The 15042-nt window shown below is 48.8% G+C and overlaps 2 long non-coding RNA genes and 1 pseudogene across 2 annotated transcripts in view; all 3 read left to right on the top strand.

The window, feature by feature from the left end:
* The window catches only part of LOC139787951 (uncharacterized), a 540427-nt gene that overhangs the window by 252821 nt on the left and 272564 nt on the right, over positions 1–15042 (top strand). The gene's annotated exons all lie outside the window — the stretch shown is intronic.
* On the top strand, positions 9510–10511 carry LOC139787914 (olfactory receptor 6F1-like; annotated as a pseudogene).
* Positions 13638–14681, top strand: LOC139787671 (uncharacterized). Its single transcript, XR_011722676.1, has 2 exons — positions 13638–13692; positions 14030–14681. It is a non-coding gene; the product is annotated as an uncharacterized lncRNA (long non-coding RNA).

Raw genomic sequence — 15042 nt, 5'->3', positions numbered from 1 at the left:
CATGTACATAATCCACGCACCCAAGAACACCATGATCAGCCCTGCCAGACAGTCACCCCAGCACAGCCTCATCCTGACGCTCTGCAGACTGGGTGTTCCGGTCCCTTGCCAGTCCCTTGCCAGTCCCTGCTCCTGGATCACACTGTGAAGCTCCCACACTACCCCCCCTCCCTCCTTCTCTCCTCCCCTTCCTTTTCAGCCTTCCTCTATCCTCCCTCCCACTCTCTCCTCCCCTCGCCTCAGCAGCTCCACAGTGAAGTAATCAGGGCTTCCTGGAAGTGATCGCACTGTCAAAGGAGGGAAGGAGGGAAACCTTGGCTTCACTGTCTTGAAACTGGAGCTAAGCCAAGGCAGTCAAACATTCAGGAGGAGAGATGGGCTCAGGAACTTTTACTCACCTCGGAGAGTCTGTTCTGGACACCCTACGGGGACAGCAGAAGGCTTTGAGTGATGCAATTTTGAATGCAGCATCCCAGCCCACCAAGAGGCAGTTGCTGGGCACGAAGACTGAGACTCTAATGTGTGGCATGAAGGTCCTTGCAGGTCACTTATAAAGCAGCCATCAGGTCTTTGGGTTTCCCTTTGTAGACAAAGGGTCTCTCCTTTCACTAAGAGCAAAGCAACATGCCAGACCTTAATCCTTTCATTCATTACCTGCAAGGTCTCAGCCCCTGCCTGGCTCAGCACCAGGCTGATGAAGTGCACAGTTTCATTTGGTGTTGACAGGGACATGAGAGAGGCCTGTGTCCCACTCCTGACACCACCAACACTGCACTGGAAGCAGATCCACTCTGGGATGGCCAGCACATGGTCAGCAGGATTCCTCAGCCTTTCTCCTCACCCATAAAGCAGTTCCCATCCTTTTGAGATCCCTGTTGCTGGAGTAAGCAGCTGTGTCCTGGCCTGGAGAGGCAGGGAGGGGCGTCTGCCAGACATGCTGAGCCCCTGCCAAGAGTGTTCCATGAAATTAAACTAAGGATCCAAACTGGAGTGAAATCACACTTGTTGCAGCCTGAAATCATCATCAGCAGAAGAGTTTGAGCTTAGGAGGGTCAGAAAAAGGAGGGCTCAGGAGGCAGGGGCTGCATTTCAGTGCCTCTTCCCTGGACAGATGTCTAGCAGGATGCTGCCACCACCACTCAGGTGCAATCAGGATCCTTTCAGCCCTGGGAACCTGCTGCTCTGTGGTGCTCATGGAGGGAGCAGTGGAGAGTGTCCCTGCCATGAGCAGCATGCTTTCTCATGATCAGGGACACACACGGACACTCTCACACAGGCTCATTCACACCAGCATGGAATACTCCACAAATCTGTGCTCCCATGTGCATCCACACAAACCTGGCTGCTTACAGGTACTCACGTGACAAGAACACACACAGGAATACCATGAACCATGGTCTACGCTGAGGCTTCTCCTGCACACAGGGCACTGTTAGGCGGGCTGGGATCAAAATGGAGAAGTACAGCACATACACCTGGGGAGGCAACAGCAAGGGAAAAAGAGCAAGAGACCATTGGGGTGAGCAGAGGAGAGGGAGAAAGAAGGCCATGGCATGTTCTCATGGATGGCAGCCCATGGTGTCCACTTCAGGGATGCTGGAAATTCCATCTGACAATAACACTTCAAACAGCTCCACCTGAGAAACTAAAGCTGATGTCACTTCCCTGTCTGGACCTTTCCAGCACTTGAGGTGAGTCTTCTGTCTGCATGGTTGAAATCCTGCTCCAGAAACTTCCATCCCATTGTTAGTAAGAAGCCTTAATTTGGATATGGCCATGACTCATACCTGGAAATGAAAAGGCAGCAGTATTGGAAACCCAAGCACAGCCCATATCATTAGCTGTAATGGTTTGCATCCAAGATGAGCTTGTCAGGAAATTGTTACCTATGCTAAGGGTGCCTCTGGTCCTGCAGCTATGAAGAGCGAATATAAAAGGCTGCCCAAGTCTCCACTCTCTCATTCCCTTCTGCTGCCACCTCCTCCTTCAGAATCAGGTGAGTCGGAAGCCCTTCTCCTCCTCTTCCAGAGTGAGATTTCTCTTCAATGTATAGCTTAGCTTAGATTTCCTTTGCCTGGTGCTGGGGCTTGTATCTTTCCTGACAGAGAAAAGTGGGGAAAAGCTCTACTTAGAGAGTCTGGGACATGGCTGAAATTTGTAGAGAGCCTCTCTGGACCAGGCTGCTCCGTATTGGGCAATAAAAACTTTGTGACATCTTGCCAAAACTCCAGCTCCCCTTTGTGACAGGTTAATCAGGCTGCCTCTTATTTGACCTTGTGCTCTGCTTCCTCCTTTTACACTTCTACTCTCTCCCAGGTGCACCTCCAGCCCCAGGACACGTCCTGCTACAACCCATGCCTGCCATGCCGACCCTGTGACCCAACCCCTCTGGCCAACAGCTGCAGTGAGCCCTGTGTCAGGCAGTGCCAGAGCTCCACTGTTGCCATTGAGCCTCCTGCTGTGATTGTGACCCTGCCCGGACCCATCCTCAGCTCCTTCCCACAGAACACCAGGGTGGGCTCCTCCACCTCTGCTGCTGTTGGCAGCATCCTCAGCTGTGATGGAGTGCCCATCAGCTCCGGCTGCTGTGACCTCTCTGGCATTTCCAACCACTACTATGGCAGAAGGTTAAGATAAAGATGCTCAAAAAGCCCCAAGGAGACACACCAATGAACTCAGAATATGGCACTGGACAGAAGATCAAGACTTTTCAGAGCTGTTTCCCATATAGCTGAGTGGCGTTGCCTTTGTTTGCCTTTTCTTGCTTTGCTTTGCTTTCCTTTAGCAGCCAGGTCCCACCAAAGCCAGCCTGGTGGGGACCATCTCTCTCCTCTCCCTCTAAGGGCAAGCAGCAGACTCTTGGCTTGTCTGGGAGCTCTATGCACTGTTGTCTGGGAGCTCTATGCACTTCCAGTTGGAGTGACTTATTTTCCCTCTTTGCTCTCATTAGAGTTGTGCTGCATTCAAGCCTGGCCTCCATGTGGTCCTTCCCTCTGTGGACACTCCCTGAGCTGTGAATGGAGAAAGGTGTTGCTCTGGGATGGAAGGATTTGAGAGAACATGGAGGTGGTTGCCCATTCACAGAGCAATGGGTGGTTGGGGCAACGTGGTCTGTGGCCAAAATGTTGCGGTGAAGGGAGTTCAATCCAGTGTGCAGCTGGTCACAAGTGATGTTCCAAGGGGTCTGCGCTGGGGACAGTTCTGTCTCATATTTTTAGAAACCATCTGTAGGATGGGATCCCTGGCATCCTCAGGCAGCTTGCAGAAGACACAAAATTTGGCAGCTGCGTTCATCTGCGTGTAGGGCAGGAAGGCTCTGCAAAGGGATCTGAACAGGCTGGGTCACTGGGAGGATGCCAACTGTATGAGGTCAAACAAGGCCAAGTTCCAGGTCGTTCACCTGGGCCAAAGGAGAAGCAGCGCTGCCAGGGGAGAGCTGAGCCTTGCACAGCTCAGCCTTGCACAGACACAGCCCCTCCCTCCCCCGGGTTGTTGCACAGCCAAGGAAGCTCCCTGCACCAGGGTGTCACCCACAGCACAGAGGTACAAGGCGCTGTCAGAGCCCTCGACCTCCTCCAGCTGCAGGAGGCTGTATTTCCCCGTGGTATTCAGCAAGGTGGTGAGACGGCCTCTGGGCTTGGAGCCAGCTGCTGCCTGAAACGAGACCAGCTGGGGAGCTTGGCCTCTCCTCTGCTGGTACCACTGCAAACTTCCAAAGTTAGAAATCTGGTACATGCATGTGGTCTGAAAGGTGCCTCCTTCCTGTATTATGATTTCTCCTTCTTGCTGGGTGACGGTGGTCTGCCCCATGGTGCCTGGAAGAAAGTGAAGATCAGTGGTTCTGCAGAGAAAGCCTCTGGAAAGCAAATAATAAGTGGATGCAAAACCCTGATGGAGAAGGCTCCCTGTCCTTTGCTCTGCATGAAAGCCCTGAGTCCAGGGGAGATGTAGAGCAGAAGTTGTTATGGGTAGAAGGTCAGAACTCTGAGGGAAAGGGAGGACTTACCCAGTGGCTGCCCCAAGAAGGCAGTGAGGATGAGGTACCTGAGGTGCATGTTGAGACCAACCTTCCTGTTTGTGGAGTGAGAGTCAGAAAAACACCTCCCAGCCCTGAGATAACAGAGCTGCCAGAAACAATGCTGTTGGGGCAGCAAAGGGACAAGTGGGGAAGAGGAATGATCTGTTCTTGAAAAGCTCCTGGGTTTCTCCCTCCTGCAGTAGTAACACTCATTTACTCGGTGGGTTACAGCCCCACCACTATGGAGATGTTCAGAACGTCATTGGCTCTGTGACCAATGACGTTCTGAACATCTCCATAGTGGTGGGGCTGTGGAGGTTCTGCACCACGTACTGTAAGACGAGACTTTCTGCATTTCTAATAAAGGAAGTAACAGAGCCATAGTCCTCAACATGCAACCATCCTGCTGACCCCAGGGCCACTTCCCTGGGAGCCTCTCCTTCACTGATGTTTCTGTCTCCATACACAAGTTGTCCCTGATGGAGTCTTGATAATATTTGACTGCACCCAGGATGGAGACTCCACAGCCTCTCTGGGCATCTCTTACCAGTGCTTTCTCACCCTCACAGAGACGAAGTGGTTCTTGGTGTTCAGAGAATCTTCTTCATTTCGCTTTTTGCCCATGCTCTCTTCTGTCACCACAGAGAGCATTGTGGCTTTACAATCTTTACACCCTTCAGATATTTGTACACTTTGATGAGAACCCCCCTGAAACTCGTTGGTGCTGAAGAGTCCCAGCTCAGCCCATCACTATGTGAGAGTTGCTCCAGTCTCCTCAGCATCCGAGTGGCTCTGACTGTCTCCAGTGTGTCTGGGACAAACGCTTCCCTGCAGAAAAAATCCGCCATCCCCGGGGCCACTGCGGGGCTGAGCGGAGCGGCAGCGCCCCCTGGCGGTCCCACTCGGGGCTGTCCCCCCGCGCCACACTCCGGACCCCGCCCGCCGCGGTTCCGTCTCTCCCGCAGCCCCGGATCCTCTCCCCGTGTCTCCCAGGTCGCAGTTTTGGGTATCCAGAGAGACCGTACCCTAAGGAAAACACCATCTCCAAGGAGTCACTGGTTTTGGCCAAGACACATCTGCTCTGCTGGGCCTTGCTGAGAGGACTGAGCCCCAGCATGAGTGGAACAGAATGTGCTGGAGTGGCTGTGTCATCCTGTGCTGCACATGGGCATTAGGGCAGAAATATCTTTCCAGTATTCAAGAGGACGTGCTTTCTTTTGGGAAACATTAAATGAAAAGCACCTTGTCATGGGAGAGAAGCAGATGTTCTCCACTGAGATACTGAGTTTCTCTGTGAAGTCTGCCTGTGTTGTTCTGATGCTTAACAAGTGCAGGGTTCCCACATCCCACCATCTGAAGGGATGTAAGGTTCACTCACTGTCTGTACTGCTCCATTTAGTCTACCTTACTGAAACAGCCAGTTTACTATGTTGTGTCCTGCCAGGTCTTTCTTTCTGAGATCTGAAAAGGATGCTGCATCGCATCCCTCACCCATGAACCCTCCTTGGTGTTGAACAGAAGCAAGAAAAAACAGCCAGCAGAATTTTTCCTGGGAACACTGTTAGGAGGGATATGGTGAAATGGAGGAGCTGAGCCACTTCTTGTCAACAGAACCAGAAAACCCCCCAAAACAGTGCCCCAGGCAGACATCAGTGGCCTTTACAACATATGAGGTGAATCTCCTGCCCACACTTTTTTTTTTTTGCTCTAGAGTTTTGTAATTTTTCTTTCAGCTAAATCTCTCATAGAGTAGAGGCACTTGCTGAAATCAACAGCAAGTTTCTCAGTGTCTGCTTCTAGGACTGATAATGCTCAATGTTTATAGTTACTGCTAGAGAATGGTCTGAGGAACCAAGGCCACTGCTTGCTTCTGAGGATCATCTTGAGCTCCAGAAAGAGGCAGGGAGTAAAGGGGTCACACCTGCAACCCACCTTTAGGGAGGAGCAGACAGGAATGGTGACCAGAATTGACTAAACATAGTATTCCATCCCATACAACTCATACTTGGCATAAATTTGAGGGATTGCAAGGGTCAAGTGCCCTCACCTTCACCCTTTCCTCTTCCCTTCAGCCCTTCTTCCTCTGTCCCTGTTTGCTTTGGCATCCTGGGAGGATTCCATCCATTCCTCTGCCTGTTCTGATCCATGCCAGCCTGAATCTATGTGTTCCTGCCCCTAGCTCCTGACTACTGCTGACTCCAGGGGCCCAGCCTGGACTTTCCCAGGGCTGCCCTGCAGCTTCAGTGGTGACATGAGTGTTACTGGAGGGGAGAGGAGGGAGGCACATGGTATCATTTTTTTGTATATTGGAATATATTCAATTTTTTTTTTCCTTTTTATCATTACTGTTTCATTAAAGCTGTGTAGTTTAGTTTCCAGCCCATAAGTTTTTCTCCCTTATTCTCTCTCCTTCCTTTATCAGGGAGGGGTGGGGGATTAATAGTGTATCTGTCATTCTGTGATTTGCTGTCCCAGCATTAAACCATGACACCTGAGATCCAAATGAGAACAAGAGTCCAGCTGAAACCCTTGGTGAAGCTCTGGACTTGTTCAGACATCCCATGGGGTCAAGTTAAAGTGAACATCCAGGTTTGTCCAGGACTGATGTCCCTGCTGGATACTATCTCAGAAGTAGCCCCTGGGCTTGCAGTGCTGTTTACTAAGAAGTGCTGACACTTGAGAATCTGATCTACCCTTGTTCCAGAGCAAGAGAAAAGAACAAAAGAACAACAGGTGGGAAAAGACAAAAACCCCTCCATCAGCAGATGAGAAGAAAGCAGAATCTCACCTGGAGAGATGGCTGTAAGCCTAGAAGTCTAGATTTGTGTGTGTGTATTTTCTGTTTCAGCCAGCTGTCTGCTTTATCCTGAGTGTCAACAGAAGCAAAATAAGTGCTTCTAAGGCACAAATTGCCTTATTTGTGGGAGACAGCATCTTTTGAATGAGCTAAACAGAGGTTTGACAGTGCCTGTTTCTGTCCCCTGATGATCAATGGAACAATGATGAGCATCTTACCTGGAGGCATCTGTTCTGGAGACAGAGGAGATCAATATCCCCCTACTCATCTGTTGCCTTAATTGGCACTTAGTTCCTTACTTAGATCTTCACTTCAATGGAAACTGAAGACTTAGAATTAAGCTGCAATTTGGGGCTCTGAAATGGAACAGTCCCTCTGTATTCTGTCTGTGTTCATATCTGCCTTTAATTTCAAGACCATGCTAGCATCCAGAGCCAAATATTAACACTTCCAGCCTCTTGGGACACTGCTATTTCAGACATCTCCTACCTGGCAGCAAATGGCTACACAAGAGAGCACTGAGTCCCTGTCAAGTTTCACACACCGCAGCTGCAGGCAGGAGACAAACACTGAGCCTGACAGCCCCTTTAGGGAACTGAGTTGCTGTCTTTAATTGTGCAAAGAGAGACCACAAGCCCAGGAGATCCCCCTGACATCAAACTCCCTGTGGCACACAGAAAGAAAACAGAAACCATCTCCTCAGTGTGGCCAGTTTGAGCTTCAATGTGCCCATGATGTGGGTGCGGGGATGTTTTTGCGCTAATGATGTTACTGCCTCTCTGATGTGTGCTATCCCTGTGTGGAGGTAAACTTAGTGTGTGAGTGAAGCCTGCCCAAGACCTCTAGTATAGAATCCCAGTGCATTGCACCTCTAAGGAGATGCAGATAAAGGGGAATTTCTCCGCTCTTTAGTCACAAGACATTTCTAGTATGAATTGCTAAGTGAGATAAGAGAAAAAGGGATCCTTATATGATGCTTCAGCTCCATCTGTCTTCAAGGAGGGCATAGACTGTACCCTGATGAAATCAGCTCAGAGGATTTTTCCTTCAACCACTGATTCATGGATAACTTTGCCAAGTTGATATGTCCAATTTATCCTTCGCAGCTGATTGCTAGGCTTCTGCCTTTGTCCTCAGAGAGAACCTGGCCATTCTAAAAAGCTTTTGGCTATGTATGTAAGGTGATATGAGACCTGCCTTACTTGTGCCTTACATCTGTCTCTTGAGAAAGGAGGAGAGGAAGCTGAGAAGCTGAGACTGGAGTTTTTCATTGTCAGTCTTTCAACTTGGTCAGTCCTTGCGCTGGCTCTGAGATGGCAAAATTAGAAAAAGGTGAATCCTACCCCTCAAGGTATGCAGAGGGGCAGACATCAGTGGAGGAAATGGAGGATTTTGCAAAAGCTTCCTTTGCTGAGACTTGGAAAACAGCAAAAATACAAGACCATGAGTCTTTGAATCATGACTGTCATACTAGTCTGCTGCATCATGACACTGCCTTCTCAGTCAGAAGCCACTGTGGTAAACTGTAGTAAAAGAGATGAGAAAATCTCTCAAAGTGCCAAGATGTCCTGAAGGTTTTTTGATCCCTCTGACTCAATTGCTGAAATCACAACTCAGTATTGGCTGCCCTGAAAAGTGCAGCTTTGATATTCCCTTCCTCACTGAAACTTCCTTTCACATAGATGGAGACTCTCAGCCACAGTTCTGCTGTCCATAATTTCCTGAATGGGATTTTCATGTCACAGAAGGATTGAAGTCACTGTAATATATGATTGTAATATATGTTAGTGAATTTGTATTCCTAACCAGTAAAATTCAGGAAAAGAATTAAACAGAGAAAGGAGTGAATATGGGGCTAGACAAAGCAGTTAAGGCACATAATTTTCCACTGTGAAGAAAACAAGGCCCTAACAAAGCTAACTTCTGTCTCGAAGATAATTAAAAGTGTAGGTCCTGTTCTTAAAACAAGACACTGCCAAGGCTAACGAGGCACCAAAGGAATGTGAACATCTGCACAAAAAGAACAAAAAGATGTCACAACCAGCAGATAAGGGGAAAGTTATGGCTAGGGTCTGATATCGCCTTGTAACAACATAATGAAATCAGTGAAATCAAGAAAGGCAAAAAGTTCAAGCCTGAGGAAGACCTCTTATTTCATCCAAAGACCCCCTGACAACCCCCGGATATCTCTCCAAAAGAAGACTCCGCCCAGACTCCGCCTACTATGAATATTAAAATGATATGATGTAATCCTATGAATATGTATGTAAACGCGCCTCCTTTTGAATAATCATAGAATTGTAATCAATAAAAGGTAATTCCAGAGTTTTAGAGGTGTGTGTGTGAATGGAGCGAAGACTCCCCATGCACCCAGTGCTGTTTTGCTTATTGCAACTTTATTAATCAAATTAAACCATTAACAGAATATTGAGTCTCGGTCATTTATAACACTCACCATGTTCTAAAGGAGGTGCCTGTGTTTGATCTGATAAATGACTCTCCAGCTTTCTCTGATGTTGTGTGTCTGATCTTGAGGGTCAGATCCATTTGTCTAACCACATCTCTGCAGTGAAGGATTTCCCTAACAATTTTAGCTTAGGGTAGATGCTGCTTTCCCATACTCTGCCCCAGCTACTTCTGCAGGGATGATGCCTTTGTTTTACTACTTGTAGCATCTGAAGGACCAGCACAGGGATGCAGTCTCCCACAGAAGCTTTCTTGTCTTTTCAGATGGACCTCAACACTCGGGAGGACATGGCAAATGGGACAAGCGTGGAAGAATTCATCCTTCTTGGCTTCCCAGGGACATGGCATTTCTGAGTCTCCCTTGTGGTGGTGTTTGCACTGACGTACTCCCTGACAGTCACAGGCAACACATCCATCATAGCCCTCGTGTGGATAACAGGAACCTCCATACCCCAGTGTACTTTTTTCCTCTGTAATGTCTCCTTTCTGGAGATCTGGTACGCTACAGGAGTTGTTCCCAAAGCCATTGGAGTCATGCTGGGGACAAGCCAGACCATCTCCTTCAGTGTCTGCATTCTCCAGTTGTTCTCTCTTCTCTCTTTAGTCTCCACTGAGTGTTTTCTCCTGTCTGCCATGGCCTATGACCACTACTTGGCCATACGTTACCCCCTGAGATACAGCTCCCTCATGAACAGTGTCCTCTCTGCTTGGTTGGTGCTCAGCTCTTGGCTGGGAGGTTTTCTGGCCATCTCACCACTGGCCTTTCTGACAGCCAGGCTGACATTCTGTGGGCCAGATGTCATCAGTCATTCCATCTGTGATATAGATTCTTGCCTTGCTCTCTCCTGCAGTGACACATGGCCTGTGGAGCTGGCAACCTTCCTTATCTCCATAATTGTTGTGGTAGCCACCTGTGTGGTCACTCTGGTCTCCTACATATGCACCATCTCTTCCATCCTGAGAATCCAATCAGCCCATGGCCGGAAAAAAGCCTTTTCCACTTGCTCTGCCCACCTGAGTGTTGTCACAATCTGGTATGGCTCTGCCATATTCCAGTATGTCAAACCATCAACCCAGAACTCCCTGGATCTGAACAAACTTGTGAATACCTTTAACACAGTTGTAACTCCTTCGTTGAACCCCTTCATCTCCACACTCAGGAATACAGAAGCGAAGCAAGCTCTGAGGAGGTTTTTCCAGGAAAAGTGGAATTTCAAAGGGCCTCATTGAGAAGAAACAGTCTCATCCCTTCCCTGCCGTGACTTCTAGCCTGCAGCAGTTCCTCTGCAAAGTGTAAGTGCATCTGGCCACCACAAGTATGAAAAGTCAATACTTCCACAGTGAATTCATCTCACTCACAGACATCTTATCCTGATCTGAATCTTGACTCTGGTGCTCCATCCCTTCACTCCTGGGTAAATTCAGAACACCCTTATACTGGTCTGAAGAATAGGTTATAGAAGAAATCACAATCCTTATCCAGAAACTGTTAGATCCTCCTCAGTCCCCTGAAAAAGTCCCACAACTGTCTCATTGCTTTAGGAAATGGACACTTGTTTCTTCATCTAGCTTGAAGTTTCTGTAGAAGTTTCTATGTCTCATTCTGGTGGATGTTCCATTGAATCATGCTCTGGTTCAAGATAAAATATGACATTGTCGAGTGTCTCTAACTACAGCCACTATCCCTCGCATAAGACAGTGAAAAAAAATTTCACTCTCCTTGATTCTCTCCGGTATCTGAATTGACTCTTAAATTTTTAATTAAAAATATTAAAATTTCTATCTTTCATGCTAGATTTGTTAGTCCATTTCCACTTCTAAAGGCACATCAATTTACACCAGTCCATTGGTTCACTCATCTTGGGGCTTTGTTGTGGAAACACATTCAAGGGGCTGGCAAAGTCCCCAGGCTGCAGAGCTGTGAAAGGCTGACTGGCTAGCCAGGCTCTCTTTGCACTCATGAGGAAGACATTAGCACTTCCAACGGGCACTTGCTTTTCTCCTTCACAAGATTTTCACTTTAGAACAGATGAATCACCTTCTCTAAGCTCTTCTTTCTGCACAATGACAGTGAAGGGACTCCATGTGACCACTTCATAAGGAATGGCAGATGTCCCTTTGTGAACAATATAGGATTTATTTCACCTGAGTGTAGAGCTCTCCAAGCATAATGACTGTGTTCAGATTGAACACCTACTCCTCCCTTCTAAAACTAATGGTATTTCTGAGGTGATTCATCAACCTCCTGAACCCACCTGTCCTGGGGCCTCAGCTCTTAGACCAGCAGCCAGGCCCAGGCACCAGTGCCCAATGACAGACTGATGCCCACCCTTGTCAGCTGTGCTCTCTTTCTCAGTGGCATTTGGGAAAACCCCTGGGACAGCACATTGAGGCTGGAGAAAGAACCTGAGCCTGGATCTATCCTCAGGTAACCATCACTGCTTTTCAGTCATGCTAAGAGCTGATGCTGATTTGGAAGGACAACTGTATCTGTGGTGTATTAGAGCACTCTGCAGCCCTGGAAAGCAATGAAAAGCAGGAGCTGAAATTTCCAGAGAACTTGTACTTAGTAGAGTGAGGGATGTTGAGGGCTCCTGTCAATTCCACACCAACACTTCCTAGGGTTCTCTGTGATAAGTAGGGTCATGCAAAGCCTCCAACATGGCTGCCTGAGCAGACCTGTGTCAATCTAGAAAGGCAGACAATCCCGAAACAGCAGTGGGACAAGAGTTAAGACACAAGTAAAGTAGATGCTTCATGAGCAACAGTCTCAAATTCACAGGATGGGATCCAGCTGGAAACCCAGAACCTTTCAGCTCAGCTTCCATGTGAAGTGGTGGTGGGGGTTCATCTGAGACTGGGTCCCCACAACCATTCCTGTTGCCTATGGGAGGAAAAAAGTTCAGTGAGATGGGATTACCAATTGGTGGACAGAGAAACCATCATGGACTCTGTAACAGAGGAGCTCCCTCAATCACTGGTGACTTTACTGAGAAGGAGAAGAGACATGAAAAAAAGTGGGACCACTCTGGCAGTGGATGAGTGCAGAGAATCTTGTCCAGTATCTGGCTGATGGGTCTTTTTTACTTGCTGACACCCAGATGAGGGGCAAAGAACAGCTCTCCCCTCTTTGGGCTACTACAGACATGTAGCTAAACCACAGATGCATCTGTGCCTCCTACCAAAAACCTCCTTCTCTAGCTGTGTCCATTAGTGGAGGCACAGAGAAAGAGAACAAGAAGACAAGCTGGTGGGTTATTTGCCCTCAGTTTTCACTCCAGTGTACCAGCTATTTTAAACAGAGTGCATTTACAAGCCTGGTTTGGCTTCTTTATGGTGTAGCCTCCAAGCCAGATTTCTTGGATTCTTCTCATCATCGAAGACCCCGGATCTAGAGACAGCTGTAAAGTCACACTGCTGTGTGCCACAAAGCCACAGATTTCAGCTTGGCTTGCCTCTGTCCCCATCCACCTGCTGTCCCCATCCACTCCACCAGCTTGCTCCCTGTCCCCACTTTCCATCTCTCTTTTCCCGGACTCTGAAAGACTGAGCTATGTGTCCCTGCACCCTTCTGTCTTCAGGATCTTCCCACTCCTCACCCCCGCATCATCTTGCTTTGCAGCCATGCTCATTGGTCTTCTGATTCACTGATCGTCTCCACATCTATCTCTCTTCAAGACTGCTCTCTGCTTCATCAGCAGCAGTCCTGAGCTGTTCCTCTCCCACCTCTGACCATATCTTCTTGCCACAACAGTTCCCTCATGGGGCACACAGCAACCTCTGCCTTTATCCTGCCCTGATGTGGCATTTCAGCTCTTCTTGCACCCATTCAGCCTTCTCTGTCCCCCAAGTTTTGAGACCATCCCTACAGAGACTGGAACCAGTCTCTAACACATCTAGCAGAGAAGCTCCTACACACTGTGTCACTCTGTTCCCTAGCCTCTTACTCTCTTTTGGACTTCACACATTGCAGAAGCACATTCAGGAGTCCTCAGTGTCTACAAATGTAAGGTGGGGTTGTATTCCTCCTAATGTAAGGTGGGGTCTTATTCCTCCTCTGAGGCTTGATGACACAAGCTTACATCACTTTCTTGATCTGGATGCCCCCAACACTTGAGCTGAGTCTTCTGCCTGCACTACTGCATCGCTGCTCTGGAAATCCTGGGGCCTTTCATCTCTGTCCTCAGAAGGAGCCCTTCATAGGAGAGTAGGCATGGCCCAAACCTGGAAATGAAAAGGTAGCAGCGTTGGAAACCTGTAATGGTTTGCATCCAAGATAAGCTTGTCAGGAAATTGTTACCTCTGCCAAGGGTGCCTCTGGTCCTGCAGCAGTGAAGGGCAGGTATAAAAGGCAGCCCAAATACCTGGCTCTCTCATCGCCTTCTCTTGGATCCTTCTTCTTGGGAAACAGGTGAGTTGTAAAAATCTTCTGCTCCTGTTCCTAAGTGAGATTTCCAGACAGTGAAACTCTCAGCTGATATAGACTCTTTCCTGTAGTGGATATTTGGATCTCCCAGTCATGACAGAGGCAATTGGGAAGAAGGTCTCCTTGGAGAGAAGCTGGGGTGTGGCTGAGGGGTAGTTTAGGTTATGATAAAGGAGAAAAATCTCTCCAGGCCAGGTTGCTCTATATTGAGCAATGAAGACTGTTTGGACCATGGCCAAGCCTACAGCTCCAGATACATTTTTAGCCAGGGCTCATTCAGTGTAACCAGACTGCTCTTCTTCTTCCTTTTCCTCTCTCCCAGGAGCACCTCCAGCCCCAGGACATGTCCTGCTACAACCCATGCCTGCCATGCCGACCCTGTGACCCAACCCCTCTGGCCAACAGCTGAAGTGAGCCCTGTGTCAGGCAGTGCCAGAGCTCCACTGTTGCCATTGAGCCTCCTGCTGTGATTGTGACCCTGCCCGGACCCATCCTCAGCTCCTTCCCACAGAACACCGGGGTGGGCTCCTCCACCTCTGCTGCTGTTGGCAGCATCCTCAGCTGTGATGGAGTGCCCATCAGCTCCGGCTGCTGTGACCTCTCTGGCATTTCCAACCACTACTATGGCAGAAGGTTAAGATAAAGATGCTCAAAAAGCCCCAAGGGGACACACCAATGAACTCAGAATATGGCACTGGACAGAAGATCAAGACTTTTCAGAGCTGTTTCCCATATAGCTGAGTGGCGTTGCCTTTGTTTGCCTTTTCTTGCTTTGCTTTGCTTTCCTTTAGCAGCCAGGTCCCACCAAAGCCAGCCTGGTGGGGACCATCTCTCTCCTCTCCCTCTAAGGGGCAAGCAGCAGACTCTTGGCTTGTCTGGGAGCTCTATGCACTGTTGTCTGGGAGCTCTATGCACTTCCAGTTGGAGTGACTTATTTTCCCTCTTTGCTCTCATTAGAGTTGTGCTGCATTCAAGCCTGGCCTCCATGTGGTCCTTCCCTCTGTGGACACTCCCTGAGCTGTGAATGGAGAAAGGTGTTGCTCTGGGATGGAAGGATTTGAGAGAACATGGAGGTGGTTGCCCATTCACAGAGCAATGGGTGGTTGGGGCAACGTGGTCTGTGGCCAAAATGTTGCGGTGAAGGGAGTTCAATCCAGTGTGCAGCTGGTCACAAGTGATGTTCCAAGGGGTCTGCGCTGGGGACAGTTCTGTCTCATATTTTTAGAAACCATCTGTAGGATGGGATCCCTGGCATCCTCAGGCAGCTTGCAGAAGACACAAAATTTGGCAGCTGCGTTCATCTGCGTGTAGGGCAGGAAGGCTCTGCAAAGGGAT

This window comes from Heliangelus exortis, chromosome 27 (assembly GCF_036169615.1).
Source record: "Heliangelus exortis chromosome 27, bHelExo1.hap1, whole genome shotgun sequence".
Classification (NCBI taxonomy): Eukaryota; Metazoa; Chordata; class Aves; order Apodiformes; family Trochilidae; genus Heliangelus; species Heliangelus exortis.
This window is presented reverse-complemented; position numbering and strand designations above follow the sequence as displayed.